General features: G+C 42.8%; 1 protein-coding gene across 5 annotated transcripts in view; it reads right to left on the reverse strand.

Moving 5' to 3' along the window:
- The window catches only part of FYN (FYN proto-oncogene, Src family tyrosine kinase), a 322,979-nt gene that overhangs the window by 259,535 nt on the left and 44,768 nt on the right, over positions 1 to 18,676 (reverse strand). Inside the window, exon 2 of one of the 5 annotated variants that reach the window (XM_073627100.1) lies at positions 18,448 to 18,525. The exons of the other annotated variants lie outside the window; for them this stretch is intronic. The gene's annotated coding sequence lies outside the window, so the exon portion shown is untranslated. The remainder of the gene's footprint in view (positions 1 to 18,447; positions 18,526 to 18,676) is intronic. 5 annotated transcript variants of the gene reach the window in all.

Raw genomic sequence — 18,676 nt, forward strand, 5'->3', positions numbered from 1 at the left:
CTTAATGACTTATACAGTCAGGTCGCACGTTAATTTAGCAAATTATGTACCCATGGCTGAGCTCAAAAGCCAAAGGCTTGTCTGCTCATGCTGTTTTTGATCAACTTAGCCTTTGTTTAACCGCATCCTGCCCGGCCTATAGCAAAATAGCAGCTGGGCGGTGGCACTCCTATTCTGACTGGGACATCATATGACATCCTTCAGAACAAGCCGCTTGTGGTGTGACACACCACATCTCCTATCATGATAAAGAGCCTATGACATTGGTCAGAGGTAGGCAACCTGGGGCCCTCCAGCTCTTGTTACAATTACTCCCAGAGGCATGATGGGACTTGTAGTTCTGCAACAGCTGGAGGGCCCCAGGTTGCCTACCCCTGACGTAGGCTCTTTACCATGTGATCAGCTGTGTCCAATCACAGCTGATCACAGCATAACCAGGAAGTGCCGGTTATCGGCATTCCTCTTTTCATGCTGACAGAATGTGAGTAGAGGTGAGCCGATAAGTGGCCCTCCTGACAGGTGGGATCGGAACTGATATTCAGTGCAGTGATTATCAGTCCAACCCCATCAGCGATGCCCACCAGAGCCCATCTGTGATGCCAATCAGTGCCCATCAGTGCTGCCTGTCATTGTCTCCTCATCAGTGCCCATCAGTGCCGTCTATCAGTGCCCATTGGTGCCGCCTATTAGTGTCCATCATTGCCCATCAGTGCCGCCTATCAGTGCCCATCACTGCCACCTATCAGTGCCCATTAAGGCTGCACGTCCGTGCCCATCAGTGCCACTTATCAGTGCCCAGTGTCGCCCATCAGTGACCATTAGTGCTGCATATTAGTGCTAATCCGTACTGCATATAGGTATTGCCTATCAGTGCCCATCAGTGCTGTATAATAGTGCCTCCTCATCAGTGCCTATCAGTGCAGCCTCATCAGTACCCGTCAGTGCAGCCTCATCAGTGCACATCAGTGAAGGAGAAAACTTACTTATTTACAACAATTTATGACAGAAACGTTTCTGTCTTTTTTCATTAGTTTAGCAAAAAATAAAAAACCCAGTGGTGATTAAATACCACCAAAAGAAAGCTCTATCTGTCTCAAAAAAATGGTAAAAATTTTGTTTGAGTACAGTGTTGCATGACCACGCAATTTTCATTCAAATATGCGACAGCACTAAAAGCTGAAAATTGCCATTGGCAGGAAGGGGGTGAAAGTGACCGGTATTGAAGCGGTTAAAGCAGAATTAAACCCACTGATTTTAAGCAGAACTGATGGCAAAACTTCAGTAAGGGAGGGTTAGAAACTACAGTATGTCAGGTATTTTGCCATCTATGTCCCTCCATTGGAAGATTTTCCCTTCTATTCCTGTTCTGGTGACAATTCAAAATTTGGGATTTTCTTTTACTTTCTCTCAAAAAATGTTTTGCCTTTAGTTATACTTTAACTGTTTCCCTGAGCAGTTACATGGTATGCCTTGAGGCCCCGTTCACACCAGAACGCAGTGCTGGAAACCCACGTTCTGTGCATATTTCCTGCACCGCGCTCAATGTTAAAAACACCCCAAACTAAGCTTTCAAACGCAGTACTTTTGTCTGCACAGAAACGCATGGTACAGAAGCACTATGCGATCCAGTTGCCGTGCGTTTCCAATAGTAGTGCATGCAGTGCGATTTTAGCCAATTCATTTGAATGGGATTAAACTAGACTGCACTCAAATCAGACAGGAATTACACAGGAACACATGCGCCAGCCCTCCATAATAACTGTTACAGTAACTAGTATACTTATGTTAGCTCTCAAAGCTAAGATGGCAGCTTCTTTGTAAAGGTTAGGAGAGTTTTGTTTCTGCTTTAATTAGGTAAAAGGAACAATGTACTACTTTTACCTAATGTAAAATTGTACTACTAACCCTGAACTGTTTGGTTACTATGGGTTGCAGCCATCATTACATTTTCCACAATACTGGCACTAGAAATATTATATTTTGCAATGCTGCAATAAATGGTTCTTCCATGGAAAAAGAAAGAATCAGATCTGAACTTCCCTCTTCTTCCTTATGTCATTGTCTGAGTTCTGACACTGAGCTGAATCCTCGCCGTCAGTAAGCAGCCTGTATTGCACGCTGACGCAGCTTTGCTTTCCAATGACAGAGTGAGCATGTTCTTTGGCAAAAAGTTGAGAGGTCAATTTTCTTATAACCTTAGCATCTTCCTTTTTTTGCCATGTTGGGGTTGCCATTAGCAAGTGCAAATCAGGCTATCGAGTATAAAGAGCTCAATAAAATTATTATCAATGAAATGGTTTTGTGAAATGTAGTGCTTTTGGGAGAGATTTTTGGTGAGCTCATCTCCCATGGAGATGAAAAGCGATACATATAAAAGGCATATAGCTATTAAAGCACACAGCTGCATGCAAAAGGAGGAAGCACCCTACCTCTGAAAAAACATACAGCAAACACATATTATAGGATATCCAAACCTAAGAAATCTAAGAACAAAAGTGTGTGGTGGCTGCATTCGGTTTCTTTTTTCAGGCTAAGAACATTTTAAGCAAGAATTTTTTTGCAAAAATGATCTGTTGATCTTACCAGAAAAGCAGTGTCCTTGTCACCCCCTTTGAACTAACTTTAAGCAAAACCTATTAACCCACATGTATCGAAGATGAAGAGAAGAAGAAACATTTTGAAGTCCATCCTGAGCAGCAACCATGGCTCCCTCAACAGATACAGTGCAGGAGTGAGTGTAGCCATTTTAGGACTGGAAGTGTGATATTCGTAGGTTTACCAGGCAAAAATAAAGGGGAAAAAAGCCTGAAAACAGAAATCTAAGCACTGGTAAGCTTCAATATATAGCATGTTTGTTTCTGGGTTCAGATAAGCTTTAAAAAGCATGTCAAAATACAATAAAGAAATTATAATACAACCCAGGAAATAACCTAAGTATGAAAGAAACATGCAAAAAATTAGCTTAAAATATTTATTAAAACTAAGTTTGTAAGCATGGAGGTCTGAGTGGGCTCCTACTGTACAGATGCCACATAATGTGTCTAGGCGACCAGTACAACTTAAACCACAGTCAAAGCCTTACTAAGCACCAACCACTCAACAGAAACCAAGATCAAGAAGGTCCATACTTTTACTGAAAACTTATTTTTTTCCCTAATAATGTTTTTATGAAGGTTTTAGAGGATGTTCACAGATAGCCCAATTCCAAGATTTGCAAATAAATATTACACAGTAAAAAGTGAACAAACAGAATCAGCCACATAGGACTCTACAGGAAAGTAGAGTAACCAAAACGAAAACCAAAAAAGGTATCTTCGACAGTGGGAAAGTGTGCAGCTCAAGAAAAGGTATCGATCCAATGTTTCCCAAAGGTAGAACGCCCAGGACAGCCATGCCAGGCCCCAAGAAAATGAACTTTTCCAAGACATTCTAGCCTATCCCTGAAGTCGTGTTTTCACATGGGACACCACAAAAAATATATGTGTGTGTGTGTGAAAAAACAGATGGAAGGGGGGTGATAAAGGAGAGAAAAGAGACCCTGCCCACTAAAGTCAGGGACTGTGGTAAGGGGGGCTAGAAGGTCCCCATATCTTTGGTATATAGCTTTGGTCAGGAACTTCATATCGTTCTATAAAAAGTGGTGAACCTTACAGCAAATCCCCATTCCATGAAGAAGAACCCCCAGCAAAGTGCACACAGTCCAAAGTTTCGATCATGTACACGACTATCTCTCCACCTATGTCTTGACTTGTTTGTAGGAATTGGTAAATTAGTAGTGAACCCAGCATGTCCATATTTTTGTAAAGGAAGTCATTCTGTCCTGTGAGATGTAGATCAATTCTTCCATCTCCTCTGTCCTATTCAGCCTAAGGAACCATTCCCGTAGACTTGGGGGACAAGTATCAAGCCAATGTGCCGGAACACAGAGTCTAGCAGAGTTGATCATATGGGCAGTCAGCGATTTACAGTAGTTCTCTGATGCCTGATTGCTATGGTGCAGAAGGTATTATGCTGGTGAAAAGTCCAAGTTATCACCAGTCACTGGAAAGACAATCTCATGCACCTTTGTCCAAAACGTAGTAAGGCCTATATAGCAAGTTTTAAATAGGATGTAGAAAGGTTTGAATCTCTATTAGTTGTTATGATGTGTACCTATTTCTCTTTCTGGCCTGGGGACCACCTGTCAGCAGAATAGAATGCAAAAGGGAATCTCCTCATTGGGACAGATACAGAAATAAAAACCAGAAGCGATTCTTACCCTTCCCCATTCTACTAAATAATGTATTTGCATTGATACCTGTCTCTCCGACTTTTTATTTCCTCACCCTGGCCATACGAAATGCTCAGGAGGATGATTGGCTAAAAGCTCAATGTTAAAGTCCAGAAAGTACAGTAAGTGCTAGTGCATTTTTGTTCATCATATGCTCAGTTTTTTATATAATTTGAATAAAACTTTTGTGAAATTTGAAGACTGAGCTAAGCAGTGAATTGAAGCATCTTGGGAAAACTCATTTTGGAAAAGTCACTGCTCTTCATTGAAGCCTTTTTACCTGTAAGACCAACTAACTCCTATGGAACCAAGACTTCTGACTTGTTTTAGGTCCGGTTCACACTGCTGCGAATCTACTGCGGGTTCCCGCATCGCACCAACTCGCACGCCAGTTCACACTGCCATATGCAAACTGCTATGGAGTGTCAATACATTGTTAATTACACCCCCATTTCAGCTTGCATATCGCACTGCGAACTGACAGTTCGGACATGAATCGGATCGCATAGGTGTGAACGCCCATGTGATCCGATTCTGGTGCGGCCCAAAAAAAGGGTCCTATGCGAGTTTAGTCCGAATGAGATTTCAGCCATACTATCTGTATGGCTGAAATCACACCGCACGGACATCGCATGTGATTTGCACTGCAGTGCGGTGCAAATCACATGCGATCTCGCACCATGCAGTAGTGTGAACCGGGCCTTAAAGCCCAATTCCTGTCTGGGTGTTTAAAGTAATTGTAAACAATCACCTTGTAAAACAACCTATTCTGTTTAAAATAGAAATGAAAGGCAAAACATTTGTGTATAGAAATAAGAAAAAATATAAATACCTGTTTTTCCGATTTTTTTGTAAGTGATCCCATTCCCTCTGTTATCAGCTGCATAAGAGCTGGGGGGAGGAGAAGCAGAAGCACACTGATCCCCCCAGTGATAGGCTGTGCATGGGGGGGGGGGGGGGGGGTCAGGACAAGTCTGATCATTGGAAGAGAGCATGCTGAGTTGCCAGTATAGCTAGAGAACTGATTATGATGTGTTCTCCTGCTTAGTGTGGTCAGTTTCTAATAGGAAAGCAGAGAGACTGACAGAATCACCAGGGATTTCATACAAAAGAAGCAATACAAAGAGAATAGGATACTTGATCATACAAGTACATAGTACAGCAGGCACTTTTCAGGAATACAAAATGTTGGATTTACATATTCTTTAGGCAAAAAAAAGGATCCCTGGCAATGCCTAACAAAAAAAGCAGCTCCAGCTGTTATAGTCACCTAAACTCTGGTGCTATCACCCCTATACTCACCGATCCAACAATGCAGCCCTACCCTTCTTCCAGAATAGCTTAATGTCAATCAACCCGTTTTCTGTGAAAGCAGGCTATTAACACTCCACCCCACCCTGAACTCACAGGAGACTGTTATGCCGCGTACACAAGACCGGTTTTGCCGTCGTAATAAACTCAGACGGTTTCTCCGACGGAACTCAAACGGAATTTCATTCAAGCGGTCTTGCTTACGCACAATCAACCCAAAGTCCGACCAAAGTCCGACCGTCCAGAACGAGGTGACGTACAACACTTACGACAGGACTAGAAAAAGGAAGTTCAATAGCCAGTAGCCAATAGCTTCCGTGTCGTACTTGCTTCAGAGCATGCGTCGTTTTTAGTCCGTCGGACCAGTATACAGACGATCGGTTTTCCCAATAGGAATTGGGTTTGTCGGAAATATTTAGAACATGTTACATTTCTAGGTCCGTCAGAATTTTAAAAAAAAAAAGTCCGATGAGGCCTACACATGATCGGTATATACGATGAAAAGCTTCCATCTGACTTTTTCTGTCGGACATTCCGCTCGCGTGTACATGGCTTTACAGAGAGAGGGAGCAAATTGTTACATGGCACCACTCTGAAGAATGTAGAGTTCGCCCACCGCCAGAGCAAAGGAGGACCTTTAATGTAAGAGAACCAGACCCAACAACGCTGGCAAAAAGGCTGGCTCCAAGGGGGTGGCGGCAATCCAAGTTAAAAAATGTATAAAGTGTCTCTTGCGTTATAATAACGCAAAGCACCACCTCTACACAACGGACACCAGCCTGCACTTGTTTTAGTTTACAAAAAGAAAAAAGAAGGTTCTGTCCATTCAGTATCTTCAGGTCTGTACGGTTCCTGAAATGTATTAATATTTAATGATTATCAAAGAAAGCGTTGAGTCAGTAAAAGAAAACGTGCATTGTTGGCATAGTCAACAAAGTATTTCCGAGTACTCTTCTGCAATCTACACCTAGCACAGAACCATTATAGACGATCTGCAGGCTGAAATCAGGAGCACATTCATTAATGTGTGCTGAGCCCCTGTCAGCAAATCAATACAGGTTCATTTCAACATTAAATGTAAAAAATGGGACTTTTGTTTACTAAAACCATGGGAAGAAAAATGCTTCCAGGGCAGCAGGAGACAGCTGCGCATATCATTTGTCAAGGCTTGACTGCTAAGTAAGCTACAACTATGGCTCTCTAAAAAAAACATTTTATGTTATCGATGCTGTCAGGAGAAATATGACAACACTCAGAAAGCAATTGCCGATTTCTATTTCCACCTTAAAACACATTACACACTAGAGCGCTACTGCAATTAAAAAAACGTGCCTGAGCTTTCAAAAAAGGGGCTTGGTTATGTAAGAAATATTTATTTTAAGTGTTTCTATATGCTGGCTCTATCTAGACCCACAAGCATAAATTGCAAGCGTGTGCATATATGGACTGGTAAAAGTGGTTCTAAAGGCTTTTTACCTTAAAGAGGAACTGCAGTTTGCTCACATAATTTGTAATAAAAACATCTTTGCCATTCTGAAGCTTCCCTCCAACAACTTTGCATATTATTTTATATATACTGTGATTCTGTACTTGCCAAATATGCTGCAGAAATCTCCCTCCACTAAGTCTGGCTGCAGCCATTTTAACTGTGGGCAGCTGAAGCTGCTGCCTGTTCATTTCCTGGATTTACACAGACACACAGAGGCAGACCTCCAGCTCTGCAGCTCTGTAGCCTTCCTGGCAAACTCTCACATAAGTGAGAGAGAGAGCTGTGCATGATGTCATAAGCCTAGACTTTTTTACCAGGCAAGAAACAGGAAGTGGGCTGTATAAGGTAATCACTGGCTGAAAAAAATGTTTTACTATCCAAAGTTAAAACAACAAGGTCAGAAGATTTAATAGATGGAAAGTTGAAAAAAATGACTTAAGTTCCGCTTTAATGTATTCTAGGCATTAAGGTAAAAAACCTTCTGGGTGCAGCCCTTATACATATCTGAGCCCCATCTCGATCCAAATATGTGCATGAGAGCAGCAGCTCTTCCGGGTCTTTCTCTCCCCATTGGCTCACACAGCAGCAGGAGTCATTGGCCCCTTCTGCTGTCAATCACAGCCAGTGAAACAATGAGGAAAAAAGGGGGAGGGTGGCAAGCCATGTTCTGTGTGTGAATAGGCAATGTCCATTCACAGGAGCATGGCTCAGGAGCTTAGCAAGTGGTTTGCTATTGGGAGCATTCACCGGTGTGGACCCAAAAAGGAGAGAATCAGAGCTGCTCTGCGCAAAACCACTGCAGCAGGTACAACATGTTTGTTATCCAAAAATAAAAATTGGAATCTTTAAAATCACTTTAAGAGCCGGTTCACAGTGGAACACACTCATACAAACCCTTTGCGTTACAGTTTTCACAGCTCATTCCTGTAAATGGGTTGCCAAACACCTTGGATCACAGAAAAAATAGTGCAAGCGCTACTTTTGCAAATCGCGTTGCACCAAACTGCATGGTACTGCAGTACCATGCAGTTTGGTAGCCACAAACGTGCTATGTTTGGAGTGCCACTAACAATTAATGGCACCTGAATGCATCGCTAGGGCAGCACGTTCACCTCCAGCGTGGAAAACGTGCACGGAACGTGCCTTTCCCGAACCGCGTTCTTGTCTGAACCAGCCCTAAAGCTGGACTCCAGGTATGGATTTTAATACATAAATACAGCTTGGACTTATGTAAGTATGCATTGTCTGTACCCGTTGGAACGCTGTGGAGGCAGAGAATCACTGTAGTAGTCACCACTACTATAGTGATCACCATTTTCTTCCGGGTCCTGAGCCAAACAGCTGTCCTACTGCATAATAATCACAGAGGGTCTCTTACTAGGCACTTTTACAGAACACCTTGCATTTTTCTCAATTAATGCAAAGTTACCTTTGATTGGACAAGGTAAATATAGTGATGTCATTGCCCCGTTTCTTCACTTTGTGGTTACTACGCAAAAGGGAAACCACTCATCACTGGACATGGAAGACAGCGGTGATCTTGTACTGTAGTATAAACGACTATTACAGTGATTCTCCACTTCCACAGTGGTCCCACACGGCATGGCATATGTATATATGCTATCCTAGCTGGACCAATGTAACTATGCAATACAATTCATACTTGGAATTCAACTTTAAACTGCTTAAACCTTGATGGAAGGAAGTGTGTTATCTGCAGTAACCAATCAGATGCTTGCATTTATTTTTTCATCCATCGCTGGGAATTATGCAAAACCGACTGGCTGCTATGGGCAATCCCAGGCGTCACCGGTAATCTGGTAATTCTGGCATTCCCTAGAGGAATCCCTGATTTCGAGGGACTGTCTCTGATTTGGAGCAATGTCCGTCTGTCCCTCATTCCTCCTCATTTGTCCCTCAGTTTGGTCTGATCTATATAGATGTATATAAAATGCACTTTTTATCTTTCAAAAAGTGTTTCCCAGAGTTAAACCTTTCATCCAATTTCTAAATTGCTGCATTTCTAAATTTCAAAAGCCAATATAAAGGAATAGTAGTGGTTAAAAAGAAAAAAAAAAGCACTTGTGAGTTTAATTAATCATTTTTTTGTACAATTCTCCTTTAAGAGGGCGTGGCAGGGGGTGTGTATTATGCCTACATATTTTTGCTAATAGGTGTCCCTCGTTCCCATTTCAAAAAGTTGAGAGGTATGGTTATGTCAATGGTATTTAAGGACTGGTGTTGTTTCTTTAATGGAAAGCTCTACATCAATCTCTCTTTGATGCTGTATAGTTTATTAATTGTAATGTGTCTAGTCCTGGTCCAGGCCTGGAAATACATATAATGCTTTTCTTTTCTTCCCAGTTGTTATAAATCAATTTTTATTTCATCCCTTGCAACTCACTTAAATGCAGATTTTATTACATTTTTCTATGGAAGTGTTTATTACCCATAAAAATGATTTACCTTTGTGAATATCGTCATTCAATGACACCTAGCAATTTCTCTACGGTCGATCCATGCAATGCAATCAAGAACATCTAAACTAAAGTGAATTTAAAAAGAACCTGTACTGGGAGAATTATAGCAGATGCAATTTCTAAAGCTGGCCATACATACAAAGAAATCTCAGGGGACTGAATGAGAGAAATCCAGAGTCTCCTTTCCACGCTAAACAGCATGGATGGACAAATCCCCCCCACTGTCACATATTGTAATCCAATATCCAGCACCTGTGGCTGTCAGAATACCCAAACAGTGGCTGTAGGTTGTTGGCTGCAGTCACTGTTCGGCTGACATTTTTCTGCCCAGCTCCTTTGATTTCTTAGGTTTTCTTTACTCTCATTTAAGGAAGCCCAGACGTGCATTTTGTGTATATTCTGCTTCCTTGTAAATTTAAATTTTTTCCATTACTGCCCCCTCTCCTGTGCTGGTGTCTTCCTTAGCTGGCTGTTTCTAAAGGGGACAGCCATGCAGGTAGGCTCCTGGTCACGGCTGTGTGCATCCATTGAAACACAAACCAGCTGGCAAGCCAAGCCCCTGCAAACTGCATCAGCATGGCTACTTGCAGTCTTCAACAGGAGAGAGTGTGACAACAAGGTGGCACCACAGGAAAACAATTGGAAGACGGTGACAAAACGTTGTCACCCTAGAACGGGCGGCACAGTGGTGCAGTGGATAGCACTTTCGCCTAGCAGTCAGAAGGGTTGCTGGTTCGAATCCCACCCACGACACAACCAGCCTGGAGTTTGCATGTTCTCCCTGTGCCTGCGTGGGTTTCCTCCGGGTACTCTGGTTTCCTCCCACACTCCAAAGACATGCTGGTAGGTTAATTGGATCCTGTCTAAATTGTCCCTAGTATGTATGAATGTGAGTTAGGGACCATAGATTGTAAGCTCCTTGAGGGTAGGGACTGATGTGAATGTACAATGTATATGTAAAGCGCTGCGTAAATTGACGGCGCTATATAAGTACCTGAAATAAATAAATAGAACAAGAAGTGCTTCCACAATGACCTCTATGGTCTAGTAGTATTCTAATGAAGGGCTGAAGGTAAAAATATTTTAAATAACTTTTGAAATGATTTTAGCATGTTAAAATTTATTTGAGATTTTAGTGATTGAGTTTACATATACATTAATATTCTAAGATACCCCTGAAGCCCTCAGAACGATCTTTGCCTAGTATTCAAATACCGACTTTCAGATCAGAAGTGGCACTTTGAACAATAAAGGCATGCATTGCAGTAGGTTGCGGATTTCTGACTTCTGACCTTAAAGGGGTTGTAAACCCTTGTGTTTTCTCACCTTAATGCATATGCATTAAGGTGAAAAAACACCTTGCAGTCACCGCCCCCCCTCAAGCCCCCATTTTACTTACCTGAGACCCGAATCTCCTTGGGCGCGATCCCGCGTTGCTTTCACCGAGCTCCAAAAGGCTCTTCATTGGATGATTGATAGCAGCGCAGCCATTGGCTCCCACTGCTGTCAATCAAATCAATAACGCGGCACGCTGGGGGGCGAGTCATTCACTTGGTGGCTATGGCCGCTGAGTGTATCACACGGGAGCACGCCCGCAAGGTAACCCCCTCTGGAGAGAGCTTCCCAGAGAGGGTTAGCTCTTACGGGGAGGAGCCGCGAGAGCCACCGTGGGACCCCAGAAGAGGACATTCGGGGCCACTCTGTGCAAAACGAACTGCACAGTGAAGGTAAGTATGACATATTTGTTTAAAAAAAAATAAATAAAAAACAAACCCATAGTATCCCTTTAAATACAGACTACCCCAGGTTTTGGGACGCATGGAATGACTTGGATTATTAACAGAGCTATATGTACTGTAGACCTCACTTCAATTGTGCCATTTAACGGTAGGCATTTATTACTGGGGGGGAAAAAAAGCAGCAAGAGAACCTCAGTGCCAGGAAACAATAATGACTGCCCCCAAAATTCCAAACTAGAAAATTTATCATAATTGTGTCCACTGCTATCCTGGTGACCATTGTCCAATTTGACCAAAAAGAGAAGTATGGGATTTTTTTTATCCCATATTTATACTTATTTAGGTGGATGTCCCCCACCGCCTCTTCACTGAGAACCGAGCCACCGAACACTGCCGATTCCTCGGTTCTCTCACCTCCCTGAGCGGAGAGCTGCTGCCTGTCAGTCAGCAGCTCTCCTTTCTGCTCCTCCACGCTCATTGGAGCGCTGAGCTGTGGAGGGGCGGGGAGTGGGCAGGCACTTGGCGGATCCAGACTTCCGAAGTTGGGATGACGCGGTGCCTGCACTGATCTTGGTGACGTCAGCAGAGAGCTGACTTCAGACCGCTCTCTGCTGAAAATGGGTCACAGGAGTGCAAAACAAATTGCACTCATGAGACCCTTAGGAGAAGCCCAGCCAAATGGGCTCAGGCTGGACTTCTCCTTTAGCCTCTTATAATGGTAAAATAGAGGCTACCATTGTTGACCATTCCTACTGAAAAATGCTTGTAGCCTGGGTGCCATGAAGACCCTATTCCTTCAATATTTTAAAGAGACACTGCATGGGCAAGATGACAGTGTCTCTAGAATAGGCATCCCCCAAGCCCTTATACTCATCCTAAGTGCTCTCCATTGCAGCTTCTTGCTCCTACTGTAGCTACCACTAAGATTGACTGTGTTGGCAACAAGGGGGAGAAATGATGTCACTCCCCCAGTCACGTGACAGTGCAGGGACCATCAAATGAGAGCAGGTCACATGCTCCTCCATACCTGGGTATTTTCACCATCTGCAGAGTAGTAAGGAGCAGTGAAGGGACGAAAGTATATGGTTGGGAGGGGGCAGAGGTGGGAGTACACCCATTTCAGACACAGTGGGGGAGATCTACTAAAACTGGAGCACTCAGAATCTGATGCAGCTGTGCATGGTAGCCAGCTTCTAACTTCAGCTTGTTCAATTTGCTTTGGCAATAAAACCTGGAAGCTGACTGGTTTCTATGCAGAGCTGCACCAGATTTGGCACAATGCAGTTTTAGTAAATAACTCCCACTGTCACCCTTTCCAAGCTGCCTATTTGTTTCCTTAAAGCTCCGTTCGCACCTGAGTGATCTGAATCACAGGCGGAATCGCCACGATTCTGATCATGATTTGAAATTGCAACAAATCGCAGGACGTTTGTGCGATCCCATTACTTCTTAATGGCACACCAATGGCGGCGCAATTTTGCCGCGATAAATCGCGATGCGATCAAGGCAAATCGCAACGCTTGTCGCTCAAAAAGGAGCAGGAGCTTCTTTTGAGCGACAACATCGCGCGTTGCGATTTGCCATGATTGCAGCACGAATTATCGTGGCAAAATTGCGCCTCAATTGGGGTGCCATGGTAATGGCATCACACAAGCGCCCCACGATGTGCCGTGATTTCAAATCGCAGCCAGAATCGCGGCGATTCTGCCCGCAACTCAGATTGCTCAGGTGTGAACGGAGCCTTAAGGAAACCTGTACTGAGAATGTGGAGGTTGTTATTGCTGACATCTACTTAGGCCCCTTTTACACTTGAACCAACTGAAAGTCGCGCGACTTTGACGTGACTTTGACGCAACTTGAAGCAATGCCTGTGTAGTCTTGAGGTCTATGGACCTCAAGTCGCATCAAAGTCGGACCGAAGTAGTGCAGGGACTACTTTGAAGTCGCACAAATATGAATGGCACTCATTGGAAATCATGGGGTACGATTTGTCATGCGACTTTGCAATCCCAAGTCATAGGACAAGTCGCACAAGTGTGAAAGGGGCCTAATAAGAATACTACTTCCTTGGCTGTCATGTTAGACCGATGGCTCCAGTACTTTTTCAGTTAGTAACTGAAACAAGTAAGAACAGGGGCTTTGACTTGAATTTGAGTTTCCTGATCTGCATGCCTGGGCTGGCATGAACTTTCAAAATAAGATCAGCCATGTATTTGTATTTTTCTTGTGACAGGCTGACTTTAGCAGGACTGCCTTAGATAAGTAGTTGAATGGAAAGGCTTCATGCTGAACTTATGGATCACGTTTATCTTTTTAGACTATTACAAGTGCAAGATATTGAAAAGAAATCAGTTACCTTTAGAGGCCTGCACAAAGAAAGAGAAAGAAACACTCACGTGAAGATGAAACATCTGTATTCTCAGCTGGTCATAGTTGAATACTAGACTACACATGAAAAAAATACTCAGCCTTGGAAAGCTTAGGATGGTTTATTGTTACAAAGAATAAAGGATGTATGTGTCAAAGAATTTAGCTGTGAAGAGAGGAAATTCACTCATCGGTGGGACAACACTTTGGGCAGACATTCAAGCAAAAAAATGACTGAATAGTAGGAGTAATACATTTATCCTATAACTGTCCTTTAGAGCAGTGGTCTCCAAACTGCGGCCTGGGAGCCAGATGTGGCCCTTTGCTTCCCTTTATCCAGCTCTTGGGGCCCTGTTCCTCCCACTGAAACCAATAATGAGACACTATTCCTCCATCTGACACCAATGACTGGGCTCTATTTCTCCCACTGGCACCATTGATGTGGCACTATTCCTCCCACCAACACCAATAATAGTCCACCATACCTTCCACTGACACCAAGAATAGGGTACTATTCCTCCCACTGACAGCAATGATTAGACACTTTTACTCCATCTGACACCGACAGGGCTCTATTCCTCCCACTGACACCATTGATGGGGCACCATTCCTCCCACTAATACCAATGATGGTCCACTATTCCTCTCCAACTGATACAAATGATGGTCCACTATTCCTCCCACTAATACCAATGATGGTCCACTATTCCTCTCCAACTGATACAAATGATGGTCCACTATTTCTCCCACTGATACCAATGATGGTCCACTATTCCTCCCACTGATACCAATGATGGTTCACTACTCCTCCCACTGATACCAATGATGGTCCATTATTCCTCCCGCAGACACAAAGAATAGGGCACTATTCCTCCCACTGACATCAATGATGGAGCACTATTCTTCCCACTGACGCCATCGATGGGGCACTATTCCTACTGACACCAATGATGAGGCACTATTCCTTCCACTGACACCATAGATGGAGCACTATTCCTCCCATTGATACCAAGAATGGGGCACTATTTCTCTCACTGACACCAAGGCATTTTCTACTCCCACAGGCAACAGTCTGGCCCCCCTAAAGCTGGATGGACAGTAAACTGGCTCTTTGTTTAGAAAGTTTGGAGACCCCTGCATCAGAGAATGCTACAAAAATATTAGGAAAATACCTATAATAGAGGTCATAATGGAGTGGGCTAGAACCCAGCTGGTAATGAAAGTCTATTGACAGTTTTCATAAAATGGGTAATGACAGAATAATAGAATTACCAAATACTTACCTTTGCTAGAGAAAGCGTTACTACAACATAGCTTTAAAGTGCTTGAAAAGTCTTGTTTTTTTCCTATAAAATAATAAACATATTAGAATTACCTGCCTGGTCCTGCTCTCTGCAGTGGATTTGCACAGAGCAGCCTGGATCCTCCTCTTCTCGGGTCCCTCTTCGCTGCTCCTGGCCCCTCCCTTCTGTTCAGTGCCCCCACAGCAAGCAGCTTGCTATGGGGGCACCCGAGCTGAGTAACAGCTCCCTGTGTCCATTCAGACACGGAGCCCTGACCTGGCCCCACCCCCTCTCTCTCTTCTGCTTGGCTAGCTGACTTTGATTGACAGCAGCGGGAGACAATGGCGCCGCTGCTGTGTCTCAGCCAATCAGGAAGGAGAATCTCGGACAGCTGAGACAATCGTGGACATTGCTGGACAGAGAGGGACCTCGGGTAAGTGTTAGGGGAGCTGAGGGGGGCTGCTGCACACAGAAGGCTTTTTATCTTAATGCATAGAAAAAACCTTCTGACTTTACAACCCCTTTAATGTTTATATATGGAGAATGGTCATGAAAAGCTAAATTAATACGAGCCAAGACTCATTGCATTTGCTTTAGAATTGCCCCTAAAACCTTAGATCTGTCTCTTGGAATATGTGACATGAACCAGGATGCAGCTGCGAAGCCAGCCTTACATCACCAGTGCCTTACTCAACCAGGAAGTGAAAAAAAATAGTTGTAAGTAAAAGAAAAAAACGTTGGTTTAACTAATGAATATTATATGATTTTATATCAGCATGCAGAGCTGTATGCTGATGTGATTCTTAGTGAAAGGCCCACTTTAACTCTTAAAGCAGACCTCCAGCTAAAAATAACAAGATAAAAAAAAAAAAGCCCAGGAGAGGGCAAAGTAAAAAGAAACAGCTGTTGTCTGATCCCCAGCTTCATTAAGCCCACTTCCTGAGAGCCCAGACTGTCCTGGATAGTGAAAGCAGAAGCAGCACAGTGATGAGCTCACCTCCCTGTCACTCTGCTTTCTCCTACTGTCAGCATTGGTTCCTTCTGCCATTCTTCCTCTCACACTCCAGCCCTACTGAACAAGAACTGCAATAGACACCAGGTCAAATTCAGGTTCTTATACTGCTTGCATTTAAAATACAATTAGGCCTAATGTATTACATTTTGAAAAATACACCTATACACGTGCGCAAGTACTTGCTAGTGCTGGTGGTTATGTGCAAACTACATTTTCTGTATTGTAGCCCAAAATGCTGTACACACAGCAAAAGACGTATTTTACACTTTATTCTCATATGCTTGATTTTATGGTCGTGTGCAAGAGGTCTTGATGTTGTAGTAATGATTACAGTGCTATATTAATTTATGTCTATTATATCTGCCTAGAGCTTTAACCTAGCTCTTGAAACTAGACATAGAGCGCATAGAGATATAGCTATGGAAGAGCAGTCCTGGTTTATTAATATGAAGGTGCTCATATCCTTTACCATATTGGTGTTCTTATTTTCCACTTTCTCCCTCCATAATGAAACAGGAACACATTACAAAGACCTTCCTTATAATAGCATATTTTCCATATATTATTCCAGTGCTGACCTTGAAGTCTAGAACACTACAGATTGCAGAGCTGCCTGGCTGTCATTATAAAAAAAAAATATTTTACCAAATAAGAACAGAGTGGAGGAACCCAGGAAGTGGACTGAAAAGATTTTCAAACAATCGCTATCAATGGTCAATAACATAACAAGAACTACAGTATACATTATATTTATTTTTTCAGACAACCATCATTTGCTATCAAATACCTAATCAATGAAAATATAAGGAATGTCGCGTACACACGATCGTTTTTCTCGTCGGAAAAAGATATGACGGCTTTTCCGACGGGATTCCGCCCAAGTTTGCCTTGCATACACACGGACACGTAAAAGTTTGCTGAAATTACGTCCGTCAAGAATGCAGTGACGTACAACACTACGACGAGCCGAGAAAATGACGTTCAATGCTTCCGAGCATGCGACGAATTGTTTCCAAGCATGCGTAGGGATTTTGCGCTTCGGTATTGCCACAGACGATTGCATTTTCTGATAGGAACTTTGATTGAGAGCAAGCTCTCAATCTTTTGCTGGCTGGAATTCCGCCAGCAAAAGACCGATGGAGCATACATACGGTCGTATTTTCAGACGAAAAAATCTCATCGGTCTTTTGCGGGCTGAAATTCCGACCGTGTGTATGCGGCAGAAGTATTGAATACGGGGGGGGGGGGGGGGGGGATTTACTAAAACTGGCGCACACAGAATCTGGTGCAGCTCAGCAAATAAACCAATCAGCTTTCAGGTTTTATTGTCAAAGCTCAATTGAACAATCAGAATTTAGAAGCTGATTGGTTTACTATGGACAGCTGCACCAGATTCTATGTGCACCAGATATAGTTTTTAGGGAGGAAGCCTGTTCAGTGACAAAAAGTGCAGCCACATCAAAAAGCATCATGAATACCCTATTTAATCTGACTGCAGGGGATCATACTGCAGTTTACATTTTCTAGCCCATTCACCACCTTTTGGAGCCTGCCGTTTCTTACAGAATTTGAAGCAAGTGTAAACTAGCTGTTAATGCAGAGATCTCTGTGATTGGAGAAGATAGGACAGGTAACGTGACTTACTTTATAAATGTGCTTTTTTGTGCTTTATAGCCAGATAAATTAATACAGCTTAAATGGACCTCTTATGCCCTGTACACACGGTCGGACATTGATTGGACATTCCGACAACAAAATCCTATAATGTTTTCCGACGGATGTTGGCTCAAACTTGTCTTGCATACACACGGTCACACAAAGTTGTCGGAAAATCCAATCATTCTGAACGCGGTGACGTAAAACACGTACGTCGGGACTATAAACGGGGCAGTAGCCAATAGCTTTCATCTCTTTATTTATTCTGAGCATGCGTGGCACTTTGTGCGTCGGATTTGTGTACACACGATCGGAATTTCCGACAACGGATCTTGTTGTCGGAAAATTTTATAGCCTGCTCTCAAACTTTGTGTGTCGGAAAATCCAATGGAAAATGTGTGATGGAGCCCACACACGGTCGGAATTTCCGACAACAGGGTCCTATCACACATTTTCCATCGGAAAATCCGACCGTGTGTACGGGGCATTTACTGCATTAATGATCCACATTGCTTTTCTCACTAGAAGTCATTCTTAAAACAGAAAAACTAAAGCCATGGGTCCACAATAATCTGTAGTGTCTGTTTACAGTAATTTATACAATATGAAGAAAAACGACATCCATGAGCTGTGTCATTTGATACCAGAAATGACTATCTTTGCCAGATATTTCACATGTAACTAACATAAGAATTCCAGATGTTTAAAAAACTGACATCATTCTTAGCAGGCGTCTGTCTCATTTCATAGTTGAAGCCCAAACCAACTTACATGTGTTCTCACACAGATGGTCCTATTCAATAAAATGTGCAGGGAGTAAAGTACAAAGTGTACTTACCTCTAACAACCCTTAGGAATTCAAGTATATTGAAGCCAGATCATTACAATTCTGAATTTTGTTGGGTTGCTATGGATACTACGAAAAAATTGCGAGGGAAATTATTTTAAAAAGGATCTTTAAGTAAGGTAAAAAATTCTTGACATGTCATAATATATAGCATTAATATTTTATTTTCATAAAGCTGTACATTTTATCATTAAAAAACTGTTCTTGAGCTCATGTCAAG

This window comes from Aquarana catesbeiana, linkage group LG04, assembly GCF_042186555.1.
Source record: "Aquarana catesbeiana isolate 2022-GZ linkage group LG04, ASM4218655v1, whole genome shotgun sequence".
NCBI classification, from domain to species: domain Eukaryota; kingdom Metazoa; phylum Chordata; class Amphibia; order Anura; family Ranidae; genus Aquarana; species Aquarana catesbeiana.